This window comes from Balaenoptera borealis (assembly GCF_965194805.1).
Source record: "Balaenoptera borealis genome assembly, chromosome: 15".
In the NCBI taxonomy this organism is placed as follows: Eukaryota; Metazoa; Chordata; class Mammalia; order Artiodactyla; family Balaenopteridae; genus Balaenoptera; species Balaenoptera borealis.
In genome coordinates this window covers 50,475,551-50,499,387 of record NC_138871.1, presented here as the reverse complement: position 1 = coordinate 50,499,387, position 23,837 = coordinate 50,475,551, and positions in this window count along the sequence as shown.

The following is a 23,837-nucleotide window of genomic DNA, read 5'->3' as shown; positions in this document are numbered from 1 at the left end:
AAGTGGATGCTATTAAGCCAGCTACAAAAGGACATGATTGGTGCTTAATCCAGTGAGGAAATCCTAGAATGTAGTGCAAAATGCATAACCTTGCCACAGGTCAAGGGAGCTGAAGTATTCATACTCCCACACCTGTCAGTCATTGGCTAAAGACTGCCTCTGGGGAGTGTTAACTCTCAGGTACTTCCTGACACCTGTGTCTATGGACAAAGCGGATGCTGCAGCCTAAGGGTAGCCCTCAAAAAAAGATGCAAGTGCTGGCTGTTGGAAGATAGGCTGGCATGCACAGAAATGGTAGAGTGATCCAAGGGAACACGGATGGAGCATATACAGCATCTGCTATAACAACTACAAGATATGCATCTTACCTCTTAGGATACAAAATGGTTGAAAGCAAAAGGTTGAAAAAACCTCTCTCTCAGAGAAACAATGAGAAGGAAGCTGTTGTGGCTATATAGCTGTATTAATATCAGATAAAATAGAATTTAAAGCAAGAAGAACTACCGGAGAAAAGAAGACTATTTCATAACAATAAAAAAAAAGCCTACTGGAGGATACAACAATTCTAAATTTATATGCTTCCAGTTACACAGCTTCACAATATATAAAGTAATTTAGGACAACAGGAGAAAATATACAAATCACTGCCAGAGGTTTTAACAACTCTTTTAGTAGCTAATAGAACCAACAGATAAAAAACACAGAATATTTGAATAATATAATTAATAAATTTGAGGTAAGTGACACACATATAACATGACACCAAATAACTACAGAGTCTATAATCTTTTCATGTAGAAACAAAATACATTTAAAAATTCTTTACATGGCTGGCCTTAAAGAAAGTCTCATTAAATCTCAAAAGTCATATACAGTATGTTCGCTGAACACAGTGGAATTAATTTAAAAACTAATAAAAATAACTAGAAAAAAACCTTAAATGTTCTAAATATGAATCCCCTTTCAAAAAGTTGATAGATCAAAGAAATCACAATAAAAATTAGAAAATATTTGGCTAAAATAGTCATAAAAATATGGCATATGGAAATATGTGAGAAACAAACTCATGGGAAGTGGTTATAGCCTTAAAAGTATATATTAAAAATGAAGAAATACTAAAAATCAAGAAGCCATCACAAGGATATAGAAAAGGAATAGCAAATAAAATCTAAAGGAAATAGAAGGAAGGAAATAAAGAGCAGAAATTAATGAAATAAGAAAACACCCAATCAAGAAGACCAGAAAAGGCATTTCCAAAAGCCCATTTGAAGTTGGTGGTTATAAACATAATGTCAGTGTGAATGTATATTTTCCATTAAATCCAGTTTCTCAACTGCAGGTAATGAGCAAATGAAGAGTTGTCTTTACCTAATGTTACTGTTTTTCCAAAAAAGAACTGAAAGATGAGAATGATAAGGAGACAGGAGATGGTATATGAAAGGGAGTTCTCGTACTGAGACCATTATAGCTAAAGCAGGTAAGAATAATATAAAGAAATGGAGGGGGTGGTAAAGGATGTAATTAATATCAATGGATTGAATGAAGATGGTGGTGGGGCTTCAAACTGAGTCATGAATGGAATGGAGTAGTTTTTACTGATGTTTTTTGTGTCATGACTGGGAATACACCAAGTCACAGTGAAAGGGTTTGATGGCTCAGAGAAAAGGTATGAGATTTGGCCAAAAGTACAGAATACTTAGAATTATAAAGAGTTAAATGTTCATAAGGAAATCATCACTTCCATAATCACTGTAACTTCAGCCATGAATTGTACAAGGTAAAAATCTCAGATAACACTGAAAAAGAATATATATGTATATATGTGTATATATTTACATAACTGAATCACTTTGCTATATACCAGAAACTAACACAACATTGTAAGCCAACTATACTTTAATAAAAAAAAGGCAAAAATAAAATCTCAGATAACACAGACATCCTTTATATTTACTCCCCCAACCCTTTTACATATATCCTAAGGATTTTATGGGACATATCTGTGGCTTCTTCCAAATGTATATTAGCAGTGCCCCTTTCAAGTAGTCTTTATGAAATCTTCTAACTTAATGACTGACTACCAGGTTCCCTTTCCCTTCTCTGTATAGCTTCTCAGTGTCTCTTTTTCTATACCTGAAAGTTCATGAGCATGATTTGCTTTCATTTTTAAAAAGGCTTACTAAAAAATACTGAATAAGACTTCAAAATAATTGCTATTTATTGCCACCATAAGATGTAATAAAAACGCTTTTCAAAAAACAACCATTGGTGGTCTTATCTTGTGCACTGGCTAATGATATTCCTGGATTTATTCACATATTCACGCAATAAATATTTGAGCTCCTTTCACACAACAGGTCATTTTCTAGATAATAAGGGGTAACAGTGAATAAAACAGATCAGAGTCATGTTCATATGATTATATTTTAATTGGAAGAGACCCATGATAAAAATAAAAGTCAGTGAAGTTGAATGCTATAACTAAAAGTTAAAGAAAGATAAAGGGATAGACGAAAGAGTTAGTGTCTTCTTTTAGATAAGGTGGTTGAAAAAGACCTCACCGAAGAGGCAACTTTAGAATAGAGACCAAAATAAAATGAGGTAGTAAGTCATGTAGATAAGGAGGAGCTTGTAGGTCAGAGAAGGGTCCCCAGGAGATGCAAAGACCTGAGACAGAAACGTGGCTCACTGTGTAATGAATGGAAAGGAAGCTAGTATGGCTGGTACAGTGAGCTCAGGGGTGAGTGTTAGGAATAAGGTAAGAGAAGAGAAACTGGAGTCTGGATAAATAAATCATATATGACCTTGAGGTTAAGGAGTTTGCAATTTATTCTGGGGGAGCTGGAAAAGTTTTGGAAAATTTTGAACAGAGGAGTCACTTGATTATTATTGCATTTTTTAAAGAACTGTTCTGGCTTCTTTGGAGAGATCAGATTGTAAGGGGACAAAAATGAAAGGACAGGGACCAGTTAGAAAGCTTTTGCAGTAGTTCAATTGAGATAATATCTTGGTATCAGGAGAGGTATGAAAAGTAATGGGATCCTAGCTATATTTCAAAGAACAGAAATTGTTTGGCCACCAAACTGAACTGGGATTGTGAGAAGAGAGGAGAAATTGAGAGAGAAGGAGAAGAATCAAAGATAATTCTTAAGTTTTTTGGCCTTGAGCTACTGGGTAAACAGAATTTCCTTTTACTAAAATGGGGATAATTCTGAGAAAAGCAGAGTAAAAGACTCGAGGTTTTGGTAGATTGAATTTAAGATGTCTATTATCAATTCAGGTGTAGAGATTGAATGAGTCTGAATATCATTGGAATGATCGGGGCTCAAGATGATATTGAAAACAACTAGACTTGATGAACACAACAGAAAGAAAAATCTGATCATTGAGACTTGGGGATCTGTGATATTGAGAGGTTATAAAGATAAGCAGATTTACCAAAGGAGACTGGGAAGGAACAGTGAGAGTGTGGGGGAGGGAGGACATACTGTCCTGGAGGCTAAAGAAAGTATTCAAGAAGGAATGATCAAGCATGGTCTTTGCTATTATGCAATCAAATAAAATGAAGATTACAAATAAGTCAGTGGAATTGGCGATGTGAAGTTTATTGGTGACAGAAGATTTAGTGAGTTAGTGGGAACAAAAACTTACTGGAGTAAGTTCAAGAAAGAAATAAAGGAGAGAAAACAGAGACAGTGAGCATAGACAAGATTTTTGAGGACATTTTCTCTAAAATGGAGCAGAAAACCGGGGTATCCACATAGAGATATGGGAGCAAGATAATTTTTTAAATAAAAGGCTGATAAGAATAATCAAGTAGGAAGGGAACAATCAATTCTTCAGGAGGGAAAAGGAACAACTGCAGGAACAATGTTCTTGACTAGGTCAGAGGAAATGTCATTCACTGCACAAATGGATAAATGGACATCAAATAGGATAATGAAGAGTCATTCATTCTAACTGGAGTAAGGCAGGGTATACAGGTTCAGATACAGGTAGGGAGTTTTAATGTTGGACCTAGGTAAGCATTCCTTCCTTATTCTTTGTCTTTTAGTAGTAAAATATGAGTCAAGGACATCAGCTCAGAATGGAGGGGGAATTTTATAAGTTTGAGGAATGAGAAGATATGAAACATTTGTCTCAGGAAGTGAGAGAATCAATTTACTCGGGAAATAGAGGATTCCTAGACAACCCTGATGACCCACTTGAAGTTGTAGTTGTGAATTTAAAGTGAGACCAGTCAAACTGGATATTTGTTTTTCTCCAGCCATATTATAGGTAGTAGGTAGGTGGGAAGTTAAATATAACTTAGTGTTGAGGTCTTGCCAAGTTGATATGACTGAAAAGAGAAAGGGGAAATTAAACTGAGAGCGATGCCTGTGATTGGCCTATTAAAACAAAGCCAGTCATGGAAGAATGTGAGGAAATGAGTAAAACAAAGAGCTAAAGTGGGACTGTCAATGGATTGGAGCTCACAGTGGCGGATCAAAAATGGAGGAATGGGCTTTAAACATGGTAGTCTATGCAATGCTTGAAATTGAGATTTTAAAGAATGTAGCTACTGCAAATGATGATATCTATGGTTGGATCATAGAAATGGGTAGCTGATATATACCCATTTATATTACTGTACATCAACTATAATATTAATATTACTGTACATCAACAATACTTCAATAAAAATAAACTTCAAAAAAATGGGTAGCTGATATGGGTTAGAAGACAAGATAATTGGAGGTAAGGAGACCCAGGATATGGGAGAGATCATTTTGTGATGGAAGAGGATTAAGCGGGTAGTAAAATCTTCAACAAAGAGTAGGAGCACTCCCCCAAAAGGACAGCAGAAGATTGCAGTAAAGGTTAGTGCTGGTTATTATCTGATTATATGCATTCCAATGGAACTGGCATATATGGGAAGTAGGAAGAAAAATTGTCTGAAAGGAGTTGTGAAGAGCAAGCAGGTTATCTACTCAACCTCTATGCCCAGTGGCACATGGGGTGAGAGAAAATACAGCCACTATTCAAAATACTACAAGGGCAAGTAGTGCCTTCAAAGAAGAGCTAAATTTTAATTCAAGCAAGAAGTGAAATTGAACCTTAAAAGAAGAAGAGGAAGAAACAAAGGGCTTTATTAATGAGAGCGCCTGCATTATGGAGAAAGAATTTGGAGCATCAAGCCTGAATGTATGATCATGTCAGAGTAGAAGGCTGTACAAAACTTATGGAGTTGAGTGTCTAGGTAACAAAGGGTGAACATTGAATCTTATGCTTTCAAAATCCAGAAGGGACTGTGGTTTTGAAGGACTAAAGGGAATGATAGGATTAGTCTTGATTGCCTCTGGGAGGAAGGTGGATAATTAATTCAATTATATACTATTTAATGGGTGACTGGTTTTAGGCATTTTGATGTCGGTATTCCTTGCACAGGAGATAGCGGTTGTCTTGCCAGGAGTGATGCAGCACAGGGAGAATGATTTTAAAGAGAGTCCTCTCCTTTAATGTATCTTTGACTTAACTGTTTTCCTGTAACCAATGTGACCTCAGCTCATTAAATTTTAAAATTAATGTATATCCCAAAGAGAAGTGTTCTAAATAAAATGACCAAAGAAGACATTGAATGCTTTCCAAATTCCAAACTGAAGAAAATCTTAATACTTCTGTTTCTAATTCCAGTTTGGCCAAAGGAGCAATAGATTTGTTCACCATGTTTCCTCTATATTCCCTTGGTTTTCTAAGATAATTTCTAACGAAGCTCCTTGAAATAATTTGGCCTCAGATTAAAGTGAAAAAATCACTTGACATTTCTAAAGCAACCTAGAAGCTTTTAATTCATGTTCTCTCTACCTTTGCCTTTTTTCTTTACTTTCTTTTTTTTTTTTTTTCTCTCTCTCTCTTTGAAGATGACAATGATTGAGATTTTCTGATTTTGAAACTTTATCCTAAGACTCTACTCTTTTGTTGTTTTGGTCTTTGTTTCAAAGGTTAGACATTTAAATTAAGCATCCTAATCAATTTAAAGCTTCTGATCCCAGGAGGAAAAAATACTGTTTTTATGAAAAATCATCAAGCGTTTAAGAACTAAGAACGAGGAAATCGATGATTAAAAAGACAACTTTGAGCAACTAGGACTTTCAGTTAACTTGGAGTAGCACTCATGAACTTAAAGCACCTCCAATCACTTGTATCTTGATGTTCTCCAGGGACAAGGTGATCATCACAGAGCAGTATAGTTGCAAGCTTTTGCTGAGGATCTACCATTACGTATATAGATTTTCTTTAAGTTATTTTTATGGTAAAAAGTAGTACTTCTCAAAGTTTAGGAAAATCTCTTTGTTGCTCCTTTTGTTTTTGGTATAAAACACAGTTGACTTTTTAATGGGTTCAGTTTCTCACTAAAGTCTTGCTTTCCTTTGAAAAGAGTGTTTCAGGTAGGTTCCCCCCTCATCACTTGCATGAATACAGAAATAATTTTTGCATAAAATTTAGAGTAACACACAGAAAAGCCAAAAATAAGTATTATATACATTAGCATTTGTTTTAACCTTATTTGTTGCACATCTACTTGATGATCATCCTAGGAATGAAAACAGAATCCCATATTTTTGATGACTGGTATACACTGAATGTCTCCTCATTCTTCTCCATATCCTAACCTATTTGTTAATATGTTGTACAGACTTGTTGTATTTGTCTCAGTTTATTATACACTGTTTTCAGTCTTTTCAAAACCCCTGGTTAGCTACTTATTGCATTTCTATTTCTTTATACCATTTTCTCTTCTCCTCCCTTTCCAAATCCTGTTTCCATCTTAACATGAGTTTTTACCCTACAGTGTATTTATCTATAAGTTTCAAATGTTTATTTGTATATATGTGTATAAATAAGATATGGCATTGATTTATGTGTTGTTTTAAATTTCATTTTTACTTCTGATATATATCATTCTGTTTCTTACTTTCTTACATATAACAGTATGTTTTAAGAACTCACCTGTGTTGCTATACGTAAATCTTGTTATTTTTTTTCTTACTTCTATATAGTATTCCATCTTAGGTAGGTATCTACCACATTTTATTTATCCTTTTCCCTAAATGGCTACCAGGTTGGCTTCCAATCTTGATGATAAATATTCTTTATGTTTCTTTGTGCTCCTATGTGAGAGTTTCTCTGAAGTACGAATACCCAGGCATGGAATTTTAGGGTTCTAGGAAATACACATACTTAGTTTCACTAAGTACTGCCAAGGACTCTCTGAAATGACTATACCAATTATATTCATACAAACTCTGGCAGCATGTTAATATTAGTGATTATTTATAACAGCATTTCAATTGCACATTATTTTCATTATTTCAATGGAAAGACATTCATTTTGATACCAAAACTCTGGAAATTTTTAATGTGAATGTGGACCTGAGTAAGAAAGAAATTCTTGGTTTTTATTTTCCTTATTCACTATCTGCAGACCAGACTTTCACTCTGCTTAACTCAATCTGTAACAGTTAAGTTCAAACTCCTGTTAATTTCTAATTTTCAAGTTTATGCATTGTGCTTCTCTTCTAGTTAAATGTTCCTTTAAGCCAGAGTTTCTATTTTGATTATGGTTACTAACATATGTAAATGTATATGCTGTGTTAAATTCCGCACTGTCGGGTAAGATTTAGGGAAATACAGACATGTTGAAATTGTTTGATGACTTCAATCATAAGAGCAGCCTTTGCTTATCAGAACAAAGAATTCATCGCTGCAATTTATAGCTAAATATAAGCAAATAACACAAAGGATCTCAATTTTTTCTTCAGAAATTAACAATAATATAGCTAAAGTCTGAGATCTCTAATTTGTACAAATATCATTTATTTTCAAAATGTGTGTTCTCTAAACAATGACTTTTACTCTTTTAGATGCATGCACACCAAAATAGCCCTCCAACTGGAAAAAAATGTTCTTACATATAAAGTTTCCCCTAAAAGAAAGTTGTTTGATGGGACAATAGCAAAGATTGACCTTTAATTTTGATTAAGCATTTGGGGTTACAATCCTACAATTCATAATTCAAGTACTGATATGAGGGGCTGGAAAAAAATGGGTGAAATTAGAAAAAAGAATAAAAAACAAGTTGGATACTCAAACACTGCTCAACTATTGTTTTTTGAGAATACTTTTTGCTTTAAAAACCATCATATCTTGAATAATAAAAGTATTTTTTATAATGGCTACAAGTCAGGTCATTTTGGTTCATAATAGGATTCTTGACACTAGCACGATTTGTTATAAGAATTGAGATTTTAAAATTCCTAGATTTCTGAGTTAATTAATCTCAAGAATTTTAGAAATTTTAGGTATCTGACAGCGTTTATACTGCCATTTTATCATTGTGTGTGCCTGTGCAGGGGGTCAGCACGGAGAAAAGAAATAGGAGAATTTATAATGCCTTACACAAAGAAAGGTAATCAATAGCCATTTGTTGAATAAATAGAAGTCCTTTATACCTTATTTAAGGGTGTATGTGTGATGGTTGCTGGTGGGGTGTTATAACAGGACACGGCTAAGGCCAGCGTTAGAGTGTTAACACAGGGATGGGAGGTGGGCTTTGGTCTTGTTAATCCTTTTAAGGCAGCACTCTTAGGGTACAAGGGATCCACCCACCAGGAGAAGGATACAACAAAGTATTTGTAGCTTCCTGGAATCTAAGTTTTAATAAAAAGTCTCCCATGAGAAAAGAAATGGCTCATACCTTGGAAAATTTTTGAACTTCAAGTTTGTACCCATCTCTTGGTATCAAAAACACAAATCCAAGAAACTAGTATAAAAATATCCCTCAGTGCTTCCCTGGTGGCGCAGTGGTTGAGAATCCGCCTGCTAATGCAGGGGACATGGGTTCGAGCCCTGGTCTGGGAAGATCCCATATGCCACGGAGCAACTGGGCCCGTGAGCCACAACTACTGAGCCTGCGTGTCTGGAGCCTGTGCTCCACAACAAGAGAGGCCACAATAGTGAGAGGCCCATGCACCGCGATGAAGAGTGGCCCCCGCTTGCCGCAACTAGAGTAAGCCCTCACAGAAACGAAGACCCAACACAGCCAAAGATAAATAAATACAATTAATTAATTAATTAATTTAAAAAATATATATCCCTCAGACACATGACAAATATAAACACAATTGCATATAGAGGGCCATTCCCACACCCCAAGCCACATGAGATTCCTTCAGAAAAAACTTGGATGAAAGCAAATTTGACCTCAAACATTACAAAGCGTAAACAGAAGCAGCTAACCAAAAAACAAGCAGACAAATGTAAGAGGAAAATTAAAACATACTAGTAAGTTTGAATGAGAGAACAACTTTTCTAAAAGGTTATAAAATGAATACGTTTTAAATGACTTGTTCTAAAAGAAGGGCCTAAATACATATAAGGCAAATTTTAAAGTTAAAGGAAATTTAGAAATAATTTATACAGTAACTGAAGTTTGAAACTCATTGAAGAATTAGAAGCTGATTAATAACAGCTGAAGAGCTAATTTGTGACCCAGAGGTAGATTCAAAACAAAACAAAAAAGTAGACTAGAGCACATAAGATGTAGAGATTTTAAAATATTTTTAAAAAAGATTAATAGATATGGATGTTGAGTGACATAGAAGATAGAAAGAGGAAATGAAGTCTAACAGATTTCCCAGAAGGAAAAAAAAAATTGAAGAATTAAATGAAATAACCTCAACACCATGCCTGATATTAGAGTCAAAAATTCTAATTCCCTGTCCTTCTTCCCCACTATTTCTTGCTTTCTAATTAAAAACTAAATTAAAATTTAAGATTATTTTTATACAAGCTCCCATAGACTGGTATCATAGTTTATGCCCAGGATTCCATGTATTTGTTCATCTTCATGAGGATGCTAGCAAATTGCTTTATTACTTCCATTTATCAGAAGTTGAGACTAAAATTCAGAGAGGATAATAACTTGCATAAAATCACACAGCTGGGATTCAAATCTAATATACTTTACTCCAATGAATTCTTTTTTTACCTCTCTTTGGTAATTTTCTAATATTAATTACCATATTAAATAGCAAGGAGGTTATTTCATCGAATTAGGCTCATGAAAAAAAGACTTTTATATAAAACAATGCAAAGTTCTTTACTGGAAGTAGAAATATGGAAGAAAAAGAAACATGGACATGTATAGCACATGTTTAATTTATAAAATATTTTTAAATTGCTATAGTTGTTAAATGAGAAAATTCATTTTCCAGATATTTTATAAGAAACAATTCATCCTGAAGCAATTTTTTCTTCTTTTTTATGTCAGAATTATAACACTCTATAAACAGGGTTTCTAATGGATTTGCTGGCAGCCCCTTAAGCCATTCAGTGAATGCTACAATAGTTTGTCTTCTGGCTTGCTTTAATCACTTATGAAAATTTCTGTTGTGTTTGCTCAGTGTTACAAGGTTTGCTTTCCAACTGAACACAAAACAAAAGGCTTGCACGCAATCCTATGTATGCTTAGCCTCCCAGCTCTACTGTATGTATCCATTTCATTCGTTCATTTATTTCTTTAATATTGCAAAACTACTATTTATATGCTAAGCATTGTACTTATTCCTGAGGATATTATAGTGAACAAGAAAGACAGTTTTTGACCTCATGGAGCCTATCACTCAAAGGAGTGACAGGAAAAAAATCAAGAAGCAAAACATAAATTTTGATTAAGTGCTATAAAAGAAACAAAGAAGGTTCTGACATTATTTGGGTTTGACCTGTTTTGGATAAGATGATTAAAGGATGTCTAAGTACTGGTCGTAAAGACACGAAACCCATATTCTCTGAATCTTTTCCACATCAGTGGATGTTACTCTACCAGCCCTGATAATAATAGCTTACTAGCCCCATTATGAGGATGGGGCAGCTTCATCACATGGCCATCAAATGCCTCTAGGCAGGCTGGACTTTTAAATGTGGGAAGATCAAAATGAAGCATTTTTCAATAGGCAACATATCTAGATTTAATTTCCTCTCTCTTCTCTTGCTCTATTTATCTTCCTCAACATTGCCCTATTTTCCTCCCACCCAAAATATCATCTTTACTATGTTCTACTTCACCACTTACTCTCTAACTCTGATTTCAGTCTTGGGACCCACCTCACCACTCTGTGGGTATATGGTAGATTCTCCTTCCTATATCCATGTCTTCACTCACATGTTCTATCCAACCTCAAAGACTCCTCTCTGTTTAACCCAGTCCTATTTTCCTTAAAAGGCAAATTTACCCAACAAAACATGGCAAAGCGGAGTTTATTCATTCATTCATCCATTCGTTTATTCAACATACACCTAACACTAGGCAGTGTGCTAGTTCTAAGAAAATAACTATGAAGAAAAAGAATATACCATAAAAATAATTTGTAAGACTTGATAAACACTCAAACAGGTTCTCAATTAATCCCAAGTAACAAATTTTGCATGTCTCAGGTGACTTGTCATAGGAAAGGATTAGAATTATTTGCAGTCATTTGTGAAATGTTCCACATATTCCAAGGAAATGATTACTTAATAAAATCACAATAAAATATACACACAGAAACTACCATATATATTTTCCCATTACCACAAACATTTATCTTAAATTCAAATACTTTTATCAAATTAATATCCATTAATGAGTTATGAAATATATTTAGTGTTGTAACCAGCACTGTTTAAAAATGAAATTGGTTAGAACAGAACAGGATAGAAAATATTAGATCACACTGTGTGTGCTTTAACATAAATTTTTATTCATGAATCTTCTTTCAAAACTGTACACGTGTGTACCTGGTTGAGAAGGAAAAATTAATATTTTGTGTGTGGGTCAGCATCAGTAAAGTTTTAAAGCCACTGTATTAAAGGCTGCTTAGGGGGAGGAGCTTCAAGATGGCAGAAGAGTAAGACGCGGAGATCACCTTCCTGCCCACAAATACATCAGAAATACATCTACATGTGGAACAACTCCTACAGAACACCTACGGAACGCTGGCAGAAGACCTCAGACTTCCCAAAAGGCAAGAAACTCCCCACGTACCTGGGTAGGGCAAAAGACAAAAGGAAAAACAGAGACAAAAGAATAGGGATGGACCTGCACCAGAGGGAGGGAGCTGTGAAGGAGGAAAGGTTTCCACACACTAGGAAGCCCCTTCGCGGGCAGAGACTGCGGGTGGCAGAGGGGGGAAGCTTCGGAGCCACGGAGGAGAGCGCAGCCACAGGGGTGCGGAGGGCAAAGCGGAGAGGTTCCCGCACAGAGGATCGGTGCCGACCAGCACTCACCAGCCCGAGAGGCTTGTCTGCTCCCCTGCCGGGGCGGGTGGGGCTGGGAGCTGAGGCTCGGGCTTCGGTTGGATCGCAGGGAGAGGACTGGGGTTGGCTGCGTGAACACAGCCTGAAGGGGTTAGCGCACCACAGCTAGCCGGGAGGGAGTCCGGGAAAAGTCTGCAGCTGCCGAAGAGGCAAGAGACTTTTTCTTCCCTCTTTGGTTCCTGGTGCGCAAGGAGAGGGTATTCAGAGCGCCGCCTAAACGAACTCCAGAGACGGGCGCGAGCCGCGGCTATCAGCGCGGACCCCAGAGACGGGCATGAGATGCTAAGGCTGCTGCTGCCGCCACCAAGAAGCCTGTGTGCGAGCACAGGTCACTCTCCACACCGCCCCTCCCGGGAGCCTGTGCAGCCCACCACGGCCAGCGTCCCGTGATCCGGGGACAACTTCCCCCGGAGAACGCACTGCGCGCCTCAGGCTGGTGCAACGTCACGCCGGCCTCTGCCGCCGCAGGCTCGCCCCGCATCCGTACCCCTCCCTCCCCCAGGCCTGAGTGAGCCAGAGCCCCCCCCCCCGAAGCAGCTGCTCCTTTGACCCCGCCCTGTCTGAGTGAAGAACAGACGCCCTCAGGCGACCTACATGCAGAGGCGGGTCCAAATCCAAAGCTGAACCACTGGAGATGTGGGAACAAAGAAGAGAAAGGGAAGTTTCTCCCGGCAGCCTCAGGGGCAGCAGATTAAAGCTCCACAATCAACTTGATGTACCCTGCATCTGTGGAATACCTGAATAGACACCGAATCATCCCAAATTGAGGAGGTGGACTTTGGGAGGAAGGATATATATATATATTTTTTCCCCTTTTCTTTTTTTGTGAGTGTGTATGTGTATGCATCAGTGTGTGATTTTCTCTCTATACCTTTGCTTTTACCATTTGTCGTATGGTTCTGTCTGTCCTTTTTTTTTTCTTTTTTTTTTTAGTATACATTTTATCACTGGTTATCATTGGTGGATTTGTTTTTTGGTTTGGTTGCTCTCTTCTTTCTTTTTTTTTTCTTAATTACTTAAAAAAAATTTTTTTAATTATATTTTCTCCCTCCCTCCCTCCCTCCCTCCCTTCCTTCCTTCCTTCTTTCCCTCTTTCTCTCTTTATTTCCTCCCTTTTATTCTGAGCTGTGTGGATGACAGGCTCTTGGTGCTCCAGCCAGGCGTCAGGGGTGTGCCTCTGAGGTGGGAGAGCAAACTTCAGGACACTGGTCCACAAGAGACCTCCCAGCTCCACGCAATATCAAACGGTGAAAATCTCCCAGAGATCTCCATCTCAATGCCAAAACCCAGCTCCACTCAAAGATCAGCAAGCCCCAGTGCTGGACACCCTATGCCAAACAACTAGCAAGACAGGAACACAACACCACCCATTAGCAGAGAGGCTGTCTAAAATCATAATAAGGCCACAGACATCCCAAAACACACCACCAGACATGGACCTGCCCACCAGAAAGACAAAATCCAGCCTCATCCACAGAACACAGGCACCAGTCCCCTCCACCAGGAAGCCTACACAACCCACTGAACCAAACTTAGTCACTAGGGGCAGACACCAAAAACAATGGGAACTATGAACCTGCAGCCTGCGAAAAGGAGACCTCAAACGCAGTAAGCTAAGCAAAATGAGAAGACAGAGAAACACACAGCAGATGAAGGAGCAAGGTAAAAACACACCAGACCTAACAAATGAAGAGGAAATCGGCAGTCTACCTGAAAAACAATTCAGAATAATGATAGTAAAGATGATCCAAAATCTTGGAAATAGAATGGAGAAAATACAAGAAACGTTTAACAAGGACCTAGAAGAACTACAGAGCAAACAATGATGAACAACACAATAAATGAAATTAAAAATTCTCTAGAAGGGATTAATAGCAGAATAACTGAGGCAGAAGAACGGATAAGTGACCTGGAAGACAGAATGGTGGAAATAATTACTGCGGAGCAGAATAAAGAAAAAAAAAATGAAAAGAATTGAGAATAGTCTCAAAGACCTCTCGGACAACACTAAACCTACCAACATTCGAATTATAGGGGTCCCAGAGGAAGAAGAGAAACAAAAAGGGACTGAGAAAATATCTGAAGAGATTATAGTTGAAAACTTCCCTAAAATGGGAAAGGAAATAGTTAATCAAGTCCTGGAAGCACAGAGAGTCCCATACAGGATAAACCCAAGGAGAAACATGCCAAGACAGATATTAATCAAACTATCAAAAATTAAATACAAAGAAAAAATATTAAAAGCAGCAAGGGAAAAACAACAAATAACACACAAGGGAATCCCCATAAGGTTAACAGCTGATGTTCCAGCAGAAACTCTCCAAGCCAGAAGGGAGTGGCAGGACATATTTAAAGTGATAAAGGGGAAAAAACTACAACCAAGATTACTCTACCCAGCAAGGATCTCATTCAGATTTGACAGAGAAATTAAATCCCTTACAAACAAGGAAAAGCTAAGAGAATTCAGCAGCACCAAACCAGCTTTACAGCAAATGCTAAAGGAATTTCTCTAGGCAGGAAACACAAGAGAAGAAAAAGACCTACAATAACAAACCCCAAACAATTAAGAAAATGGTAATAGGAACATACATATCGATAATTACCGTAAGTGTAAATGAGTTAAATGCTCCAACCAAAAGACACAGACTGGCTGAATGGACACAAAAACAAGACCCATATATATGCTGTCTACAAGAGACCCACTTCAGACCTAGGGACACATACAGACTGAAAGTGAGGGGATGGAAAAAGATATTCCATGCAAATGGAAATCAAAAGAAAGCTGGAGTAGCAATTCTCATATCAGACAAAATAGACTTTAATACAAAGACTATTACAAGAGACAAAGAAGGACACTACATAATGATCAAGAGATCGATCCAAGAAGATATAACAATTGTAAATATTTATGCACCCAACATAGGAGCACCTCAATACATAAGGCAAATACTAACAGCCATAAAAGGGGAAAATGACAGTAATACAACCATAGTAGGGGACTTTAACACCCCACTTTCACCAATGGGCAGATCATCCAAAAAGAAAATAAATAAGGAAACACAAGCTTTAAATGATACATTAAACAAGATGGACTTAATTGATACATATAGGACATTCCATCCAAAAACACTTTCTTTGTGTTTTGAAAGAAATACACTTTCTCCTCAAGTGCTCATGGAACATTCTCCTGGATAGATCATATCTTGGGTCACAAATCAAGCCTTGGTAAATTTAAGAAAATTGAAATCGTATCTTTTCCGACCACAACGCTATGAGACTAGATATCAATTACAGGAAAAAATCTGTAAAAAATACAAACACACGGAGACTAAACAACACACTAGTTAATAACCAACAGATCACTGAAGAAATCAAAGAGGAAATCAAAAAATACCTAGAAAGAAATGACAATGAAAACACGATGACAAAAACCTATGAGATGCAGCAAAAGCAGTTCTAAGAGGGAAGTTTATAGCAATACAATCCTACCTTAAGAAACAAGAAACATCTCAAATAAACAACCAAACCTTACACCTAAAGCAATTAGAGAAAGAAGAAGAAAAAAAACCCAAAGTTAGCAGAAGGAAAGATTATCATAAAGATCAGATCAGAAATAAATGAAAAAGAAATGAAGGAAACTATAGCAAAGATAAATAAAACTAAAAGCTGGTCTTTGAGATAAACAAAATTGATAAACCATTAGCCAGACTCATCAAGAACAAAAGGGAGAAGACTCAAATCAATAGAATTAGAAATGAAAAAGAAGAAGTAACAACTGACACTGCAGAAATACAAAGGATCATGAGAGATTACTACAAGCAAATATATGCCAATAAAATGGAAAACCTGGAAAAAATGGACAAATTCTTAGAAAAGCACAACCTTCCGAGACTGAACCCGGAAGAAATAGAAAATATGAACAGAACAATCACATGCACTGAAATTGAAACTGTGATTAAAAATCTTCCAACAAACAAAAGCCCAGGACCAGAAGCTTCACAGGCAAATTCTATCAAACATTTAAAGAAGAGCTAACGCCTATCCTTCTCAAACTCTTCCAAAATATAGTAGATGGAGGATCACTCTCAAACTCATTCTACAAGGCCACCGTCACCCTGATACCAAAACCAGACAAAGATGTCACGAAGAAAGAATACTACAGGCCAATATCACTGATGAACATAGATGCAAAAATTCTCAACAAAATACTGGCAAACAGAATCCAACAGCACATTAAAGGATCATACATCATGATCAAGTGGGGTTTATCCCAGGAATGCAAGGATTCTTCAATATATGCAAATCAATCAATGTGATACACCATATTAACAAATTGAAGGAGAAAAACCATATGATCACCTCCATAGATGCATAAAAAGCTTTCGACAAAATTCAACACTCATTTATGATAAAAACCCTCCAGAAAGTAGGCATAGAGGGAACCTTCCTCAACATAATAAAGGCCATATATGACAAACCCACAGTCAACATCATCCTCAGTGGTGAAAAACTGAAACCATTTCCACTCAGATCAGGAATAAGACAAGGTTGCCCACTCTCACCACTATTATTCAACATAGTTTTGGAAGTGTTAGCCACAGCAATCAGAGAAGAAAAAGAAATAAATGTAATCCAAATCAGAAAAGAAGAAGTAAAGATGTCACTGTTTGCAGGTGACATGATACTATACATAGAGAATCCTGAAGATGCTACCAGAAAACTACTAGAGCTAATCAATGAATTTGGTAAAGTAGCAGGATACAAAGTTAACGCACAGAAATCTCTTGCATTCTTATATGCTAATGATGAAAAATCTTAAAGAGAAATTAAGAAAACACTCCCATTTACCACTGCAAACAAAAGCATAAAATATCTGGGAATAAACCTTCCTAAGGAGACAAAAGACCTATATGCAGAAAACTATAAGACACTGATGAAAGAAATTAAAGATGATACAAACAGATGGAGAGATATATCATGTTCTTGGATTGGAAGAATCAACATTGTGAAAATGACTCTACTACCCAAAGCAATCTACAGATTCAATGCAATCCCTATCAAACTACCACTGGCATCTTTCACAGAACCAGAACAAAAAATCTCACAATTTGTATGGAAACACAAAAGACCCTGAATAGACAAAGCAATCTTGAGAAAGAAAAACAGAGCTGGAGGAATCAGGCTCCCTGACTTCAGACTATACTACAAAGCTACAGTAATCAAGACAGTATGGTACTGGGACAAAGACAGAAATATAGATCAATGGAACAGCATAGAAAACCCAGAGATAAACCCACACACATATTGTCACCTTATCTTTGTTAAAGGAGGCAAGAATATACAGTGGAGAAAAGACAGCCTCTTCAATAAGTGGTGCTGGGAAAACTGGACAGCTACATGTAAAAGAATGAAATTAGAACACTCCCTAACAGCATACACAAAAATAAACTCAAAATGGATTAAAGACCTAAATGTAAGGCCAGACACTATTAAACTCTTAGAGGAAAACATAGGCAGAGCACTCCATGACATAAATCACAGCAAGATCCTTTTTGACCCACCTCCTAGAGAAATGGAAATAAAAACAAAAATAAACAAATGGGACCTAATGAAACTTAAAAGCTTTTGCACAGCAAAGGAAACCATAAACAAGATGAAAAGACAACCCTCAGAATGAGAGAAAATATTTGCAAGTGAAGCAACTGACAAAGCATTAATCTCCAAAATTTGCAAGCAGCTCATGCAGCTCAATATCAAAAAAACAAACAACCGAATCCAAAAATGGGCAGAAGACCTAAATAGACATTTCTCCAAAGAAGATACACAGATTTCCAACAAACACATGAAAGGATGCTTAACATCATTAATCATTAGAGAAATGCAAATGAAAACTACAATGAGATATCATCTCACACTGGTCAGAATGGCCATCATCAAAAAATCTACAAACAATAAATGCTGGAGAGGGTGTGGAGAAAAGGGAACCCTCTTGCACTGTTTGTGGGAATGTAAATGGATACAGCCACTATGGAGAACAGTATGGAGGTTCCTTAAAAAACTAAAAATAGAACTACCATATGACCAAGCAATCCCACTACTGGGCATATACCCTGAGAAAACCATAATTCAAAAGGAGTCATGTACCAAAATGTTCATTGCAGCTCTATTTACCATAGCCAGGACATGGAAGCAACCTAAGTGTCCATCGAGAGATGAATGGATAAAGATGTGGCACATATATAGAATGGAATATTACTCAGCCATAAAAAGAAACGAATTTGAGTTATTTGTAGTGAGATGGATGGACCTAGAGTCTGTCATACAGAGTGAAGTAAGTCAGAAAGAGAAAAACAAGTACCATATGCTAACACATATATATGGAATCTAAGAAAAAAAAATGGTCATGAAGAATCTAGGGGCAAGACGGGAATAAAGACGCAGACTTACTAGAGAATGGACTTGAGGATTTGGGGAGGGGGAAGGGTAAGCTCAGACAATGTGAGAGAGTGGCATGGACATATATACACTACCAAATGTAAAACTGACAGCTAGTGGGAAGCAGCTGCATAGCACAGGGAGGTCAGCTAGGTGCTTTGTGACCACCTAGAGGGCTGGGATAGGGAGGGTGGGAGGGAGGGAGACGCAAGAAGGAAGAGATATGGTGATATATGTATATGTATAGCTGATTCACTTTGTTATTAAGCAGAAACTAACACACCATTGTAAAGCAATTATACTCCAATAAAGATGTTAAAAAAAAGAAAAAAAAAGGCTGCTTAGCAAGTCATCCTCACTAAAGTTAGCTGCACTTTATTTACACAGCAATAACTGAGGGCTCAGTCATTTAAATCTTTTAAATCTTTTGTACAGTAGCATCTCAATCTATAAAAGAAATTATAGACTTATTGTCTGCCAAATTTAGGAGCTCCTAGTGTAATAGGGAAGAACAAATTTGACTCCATATTAGATCTGTTCTATTGCGTGTGCTTAGTCATGCTGGCTCTGCACCTTTTGCAAAAGAATATTGCCTATAGCCTGAAATATATAGGATAGCCTACTCTCAGGGCTCTGACCTTTAAGAGTCCATTTAGAGATAAAAAGTTGCAGAACAGAATAATATTTGTTTTACTGGAGGTTTACAGGAACATCGTGACCTGACCTACATGGAGAGCTACAAGAACAAAGGATTCCAACATCAAGAAGTTTGAAACAACTAACCATGGCCCTCCCTCATTTTGCCTTGAAAAGTGCTTTGCTGAAACCCTTCAAGGAGTTCGGGGCTTTTGGGGCACGAGCCACCCATCCCCTTGCATGGCCCTGAAATAAACCTTTCTCTGCTCCAAACTCTAACATTTCGGTTTATTTGGCCTTACTGCATCAGGCGCAAGAACTTGTGTCCAGTAACACTAGTAACACAAAATTCCTCCACTCAGATTAATTAAAAGATGCAGTCTTTTAACAGTCAGTTGGCTAAAAGTTTCACTTTAAGAATAGTTTTTTGTTGGTGGTGGTGTGTTGTTAAGGAAGATTGCACAAAATGACTATCATCGATTGGAAACTTTGTGCTCACCAGTTCTATTGATCAGCTAGAACTACAGTTTAGTTTTTCCATGAAGGTGGGACTTTGTCTTCTTACCATATCCATAGTGCCTACCGCAGTGCCTATCATCAAGTAAATAGTTGTTAAATGAAAGTCTCATTCCACCAGCCCACTGATTATAAAGTGGTTTTTTTTTTTTACAGTTCTAAAAAATCCTAAACTACTTAATATTTTCTTTATAATCTATATTATATGTCATTTAGCTTTTATTTCAATTCAGAATTAGTGTGGGAGGGTCTAAACTAATGAGGCTTCAATGTACATATTTTTCAAACATGCAGAGACAACGGGCCATGGCCAATACAAAAATCATGTGGAGCTCCTAGATAATATATGGGACACAACAGGCAATTGATAATTGTTTGTTGATTCAATTTTTGGTTTGACAGGTGAGTTAGAGAGTAAAGGCACTTATGCATTACAATCCACTTTTAAATTTTCATCATTTTAATCAGAGAGAATATGTCTCCAGTCTCACGTTGCATGTAAGCTTATGGACTTACAAAATTGAATATGCTTGACATTTTTAACTGGTTTAATAACCAAAGTTATATACAACTGCACCGTATAAGTCTTAACATACTGCCCTAAAATTAAAAAGAAGCTCAATATATCAAGGTTCTCAATGTGGTTCACAAATAAGCTCTCTGATCGTGATCCTTTTGTTTAAGCAGATAATTAACTTTCTCTAGCACCGGAGAAAATGCTAAGTATGAGTATCAAACTCTACCTTCTGTGCTTTGCAGTGGTCAAGAAAACATTTCCTCTGCTACTTTATCATCTGAAATTAAAAGAAATGGATCTCAAAACCCTAACTGGAAATGAATATGACCGACCTAGCTTATGCACAAGCTGCTTACCATGCAGCTTTAGAGCAGACTGGAAGAGACACAATATTGACAGTAATCATGAGGAATGTTTGATGTTAAGGATAAATGCAGAACGTCCTTATTTGCTAAGCGGAAAAAAATGTTGCAAAAAGGCCATTCTGTGACCTAGAATATTTTATTTAGGCAAAAACATATGTGTTGCATCTTATTTGTTGCAGAATAATCCTTATTTTTTTGTATTATACTGCACTGGCTATCTTTAAGAGATAAAAGGAGAAATTTTTAAATAAATAGCACAATTTTATATGCATTTATTAAAATGATAGGAATTTGATAAAGGGAAATTAAAAGGATTGAGAGGTAAATATTAAAGTTTTGAGAGATGGAGGGACTGGGCAATAATACAACAGTTTAGTCATATGACTGTACCTAAAATTTCACTAACCCAAACATACTTGTGGAGCAAAAGACATTGAGAACAAAAGGCTAAGTATCACCGCGAAAAAAGCTGTCCCTAAATCTTGTCCTATTCAGAGTGAACACGTTCATGTTAGTCTCTGCTCCCTCTTCTACCCTTTGCAATCCAGAAAAGGAAGTTATCGAGAATTAAGGGTAGAAAAGGCCAAGTTTAAAGACATCCTTAGGCTAAACATTGCAATCACTATATTTAGGTTTTTTGTCTTTCAGGCTTACTCTTCTGGCTAAGGTAAGAAGAATAAGAAGAATGAAGTTTGATCCTACCTAGAAGCTACCTTGGCCAATAAAAAATCTCAGGTTATCTGGCTTCAATCATCTCCTTTCTAGAGTTTAAGGAAGAACAAATTTCTTTCCTTGGCATGGTTTTCTCACACCTGCCCTCAGGATATGAAATGAAGCCCAGCACCGAACCCGAGAAATGCACAGGTTTCGGGATATGAGCATAATGGTAAGAAAGAGCAAGCTTTCCCTGGTCTTGCATTTGGCTCTGCCCAGTGCTCTGAGGGGCATTTGGAGGTAGCTGCCGGAGGACAGAATGTGCTAACTCAAGATCTGGGGTCTTGGCCAGATGTATCTCCATCTCCGCAGAGATCCAGCCGTTCTCTCTGTATCATTCCCACAACATTGTTAGCAGCTTCAATAATCTGTTTTCCCTTTAGACTGTACTCTCAGCTTGATGCCCAAGAGGGAAATAGTTTCCACTATCATCATGTGGGGGCTGGTAATTACATGTAAACTGCCTAAAAGGATGGCATATATTCTTTAAAGCGTTTGTCTATGAACAAAATTGGGTATTTTGATATAAAAGTTCTTTTATTTTTAAATTCCATTCAAAAGAGAAAAGGGCAAAAGTGTATTTGAGGAATATATAGTATCCTTAGAACTTTGTTCCAAATAGTTCCATTGTTACTTTAACATATGCACATTGTCTTTGCAAGATTTACAATAACTTTCATCCTGTAGCCTCCCTGAAGGCAAAGAGCCACTGAGAGTATATTAGATAGCTGTTTCTTCAGTGACCATTAGAGAGCTGTTTCTTCAAGGCGCCAATGGTAGCCCTGAATAAATTTTTTGCTTGTATGATTTGCCCATCCAGTTTGGTTAACACCAATCAACACAAACACTCACACTCTAAATAATATATAGACATAGATTATACATACGTGTATGTACACTGTTTAGAGTTAAGCAAATTAGGTACATATGTGTGTATGCATATGTGTGTGTGTATACACACATACACACACAAAAGTACACAGAGGAAGTTTAACATTCAAAATATTCTGGCATATTTTTTGAGAAAACATTTTTGAAGTTCAGAAAATCCTTGTTATATACTTTTGTAAAAACAAAAATATCCCTTATTCTAAGAAAAGTTGGCCCTGATTGAGTATTTGGTATAAAGAACACCATATAGAAGTCAGCTAATAGGACTAACATCTTGAGAGCTTTCTAAGTATCAGCTATTGTTCTAAATGTTTCACATACATTATTTTATTAAAACCTCTCAACAACTCCATGTGAGCTAAGTGATATAATTATTCTCATTTTACAATTAAGGGAATGAGGCTTAGATAGGTAAAGTAATTTGCTCAAGGACACATGGGTGGTAAGTGATGGAGCTGAGGACGGGTGTACAGTCCAGAAAGCATGGATTCGAGCACAGGATGCTCAGCTTACCAATCACTTGACCTTTACTAAATCACTTATTTTTTTCTGAAGCTCAGGTTTCTTTTTCAGAAAATGAAGATGTGAGAATTGAGTAAGAAGGCATAGGAAATCACTGCAAAACCTCTCAGCCACACTGTTAGGAACTAATATATCTGAGTTGTGTCTATTTCTATACTACAATGTCATGATTTTTTTTCCTGAATTCTTTCCTTTTGAATTCCTCAGGGATGCTTCTTCCAAGAGTTTCAAATGCAGTGCAAGCCTATGAAACTTACTGTGTGTCTCTGAATCTCAGCAAACAGGCAAACTGCATGGAGTACATAATAGGTTTACAGGTTTTTGACTAGTGTACTAGGCTAGGCTGTTTGTCTTCCATTTGCAATGGGAAGGGCAGGGAAGGAAAGTATAGGAATGGAGGGTGTAGCTATTCTATAGACAGATTCAATTAATAATCTTACACTCCATGTTTCAATACATTTTTTTCCTTCCACTTTTAATGATACTTTTTCACTCTGAATTTGAGACTGTTCTGGTATTCTTCCCAGTAGGTAGGTTCACCTATTCTGAACTACAACTTTATCATTTTGTTTAATCTGGTAACTGGTTCAGTATTTTCTTTCTGTCTTCCAAAGATATATTAAAATCAATTTTCCTTTTATGGTGACCTCCCTGTTTTGTTTATTGTAATGGAATTATTCATATTATCTCATTTTCTTGGAGTCCATGAGGGAGGGAAGACAAACACTTGGATTCCAACCACAAACTTGAAATAGACACTCCTTACTTAAATCTGTTTTTAAAAACAGGTGACGAAATATTGATTTTAAGATACAAATTCATAGAATTGAAATAGCACCAAAATATGCCACTTTGGCATCAGGATTATTTTGAGCTAAAGGCACTTAAAAAAAAAAAATAGCAGG